We start from the raw sequence: 3,026 nt of genomic DNA on the forward strand, positions 1-3,026 counted from the left end.
AGAGAGAAGGCTGTGCAGCACCCTGCTCTGAGATGGATCTGCAGCTTCTTAGCCACTGCTTCTGCTCAGGCTGCTGTGATGATATTCTCTAGTGGTTCTTGCAGAAAAGGAAAGCTGCTGTTTTCCATGCAAGCTCAGGGCTTAGCCATGTGCCAGAAAGGCTCCTCAGGCCTGCACAGAGGTTGAATGCAGTGCCAAACTTCTTTGGCTGCTGCTCAACACCAGCTTCCCTGTGAAGACAGAGTTTCAGTGAGAGGCTGATGTAGTTCAGCAGCCCTTTGCATAGTTTGGTCTGTTGATATCAGGTTTTCTCCACCTTTCAGCATAATTAACTGAACAGGAGCTAAATGATTCTTTTTTTTTTGTTTAAATAGATAATGGGCAAGTTATCATACCTGAGGATTCCCTGTTTCTTGCATAAACCCAGATCTTTCTAAGACTGTGTCTCACCTCCTTTTAGTAGCACTTGGTGAGGCAGACTGCCAAGCCACCTGTTTCTCAGTTGAGCACCCAGACTGGAAAGAAAGAAGCATCTCCATATTAAATCCAACACAAATGAAAAAAACTAACTACACCTGTGAAGACAAATACGTAATTTAACTAGCTGTATGCTCACCTTCTCCTCCAGACGCTTCTATAGTTAACTGAAAAGCTTTCTTCTCCCCAGAGCTGAAATTACCCACATGGCCGTGGATGCAACAGATACACATATCTGGCTGGCAAATAGGGAGGGGTTTCCTTCATTCTACCAAAAAACCCAACCAATATTTCCTCACCCTGTGAAATCTATGAAGAAGTAAGCATAACATTCTTTTTAACGAGCCTTTAAAAAAATATTTATATAATGACAGTTATTTCAACCTTCTATCCCCACCTTCATCAGCAAACAGAACTGTTACCTTCCATGGAGCCTCCAGGGTTCTCTCCACTTTAAGTTCTATGTGAGCTAAAAATGGCATTTTTTTCCATCTCCAGTCCAGGTCCCTGGACAGGATGTTTCATTTTTGCCATGCTAGACAAGGAGATTACACAGAGATAACTGTACCTTTCCAGCATCCAGTTCCTTTACTTTATGTAAGGCAGCAGCTTTTTTTTTTTCTAAAACTTGCTTTAAAATACTTTGACAACTTTAAATAATAACTTCCCCTCTCCCTTGTTGTTACCTGATTAATCTCAGAGTTGATCCAAGTGATAAACGCATTTGGTCACAGACAGCTTATAGATAGGAGTTAACAGCTGTATCTTTGCTGCAGTCAAAGGTGTGATTACCCCTGTGCAGAGACACCCTATTAGGTATCATTTTAGTAGCGCTGGCAGGTGTTTTCAGCCCCTGAGTGTTATCTCATGACACTGGAGGGTTACACTTCTACTGCCCCAGCCTGCTAAGTGCCAGCTGCTCCCGCCTGCTGCTTGAGGAGTGGGCACACATTTAGCTACACGTCAAAGCCCCTTACCACCAACATGAAAGAGCCACAAGAAGATAAGGTTAAGGCAAGATATTTGAGGCTTCTAGTGGCAATGGGGTGACCACATCCTCCCCATGGGTTAGCAACATTGGCCTGAGCTTAACAGAGCCGAGAAGAGCTGTTCTCATACAGCAAAGGAGAGAGCATTTGAAAATAGTAAGTAAGCATTCAACAAGGAGAGCTCTCATATTAACACATTTTACAGCAAGGTTAATAGTATCCCAGTCTACAGAACAGTGCCAGCAAGGAAGTCAAGTGTTACAGTCTAACAACATCTCTCTCACCTCCACATCAGGCGGACGTCTAAATCTAATACGTTAACAGCAGATGGTACATTTATCGGTATATTGTGGCATAGATCTGTACAGCTATCGGTGGTTACACTGCAACTCCAAAGAGGACTGCTCTCTGCAGACTGTGGTATGCCCATCATTGAACCTATAGCTGCTGTTTAGGCATGACCACTCAGGAATGCCAGTGTGAGCATGAGCACTACAAACCGCCCTACATCCCATTCTTATTCCTGCTCCTTGGATATTGCCTGTCCCAGACAAAAAAAGCACTCCTCCAGTGGGGGAAGCTGTCTCTTGAAGGGCTGGGCTGGTCTCACCACTAAGCTTCCACACTTCCAAGGTCTCCAGGTGGCGGAGGTCCTGAGACGGGAGCATGCAGTGTGATCTTAAAGACAGGAGATGTTTAACACTTATTGGCCTCCTGCTGCACGGGACCAGCTGCTCTACTGGGACAAGGATATTTCCAGCAAAATATTTCTATGCACTGGGATCTCTGGACTCTAACAGCTTCCATTAAGTAAGTACCGCTGTCCTCCATCCCTTGCAGGCTCTTCCTATTTCTCTGCTGCTCTTTCTCCAGTTGTTTTGCAATCCCCCATGCCAAGGACTGCAAACATGTTTTAGACACCATTTCCCAACTCCATGTCAATAGCTCCAGGTGACATATGCAATGCAAGTAAAAGCTTGCTGACTGTTGACACAATGATATCTTGTTGATACAAGAAAGGAAAAAAAAACAACAGAGGAGGACTATTCAAAGGTTGATTGTGCATTTTTTGGCCATGAGGAACATATTCATTCCCCTCTTTATTCCCCCCCACCGCCCCCCCCCCAAAAAAAAGGGGGGTAAAGGAAAGTAGCTTGGGTCATACCTCCAACAGAGCTGGCACAGCACTACTGAAACGCTGGCATATCTTCAGTCCCTGCCAGGTGAAGTTCTGCCAGCCTATATAAACACGTGTTTACACAAAAGCGCGGATCACCCCATTCTTACAAAAGCCATGAATAACTCCAGAAGTAACTCACAATTGTAAAGAAAATAAAAGGTTCTTATTTTCAGATTCTTTACCAGTTGCACAGAGTATTTGATCAAAAAGTTTTCCTTGCCAACCAACTGGTGACTTTTCTATGGTGCCACTTCAGAACATTTGTTTGGTGATAACAAGCCTTTGTTATTAGCAACTTATCCAAAGCCACAGGTAGGAAGAGATAAACTGTGCAAATAATAAAGGGGTATCACACACTGCCAGTACTGCTAAGGTTATAA

This window comes from Pelecanus crispus, chromosome 19, assembly GCF_030463565.1.
Source record: "Pelecanus crispus isolate bPelCri1 chromosome 19, bPelCri1.pri, whole genome shotgun sequence".
Lineage (NCBI taxonomy): Eukaryota > Metazoa > Chordata > Aves > Pelecaniformes > Pelecanidae > Pelecanus > Pelecanus crispus.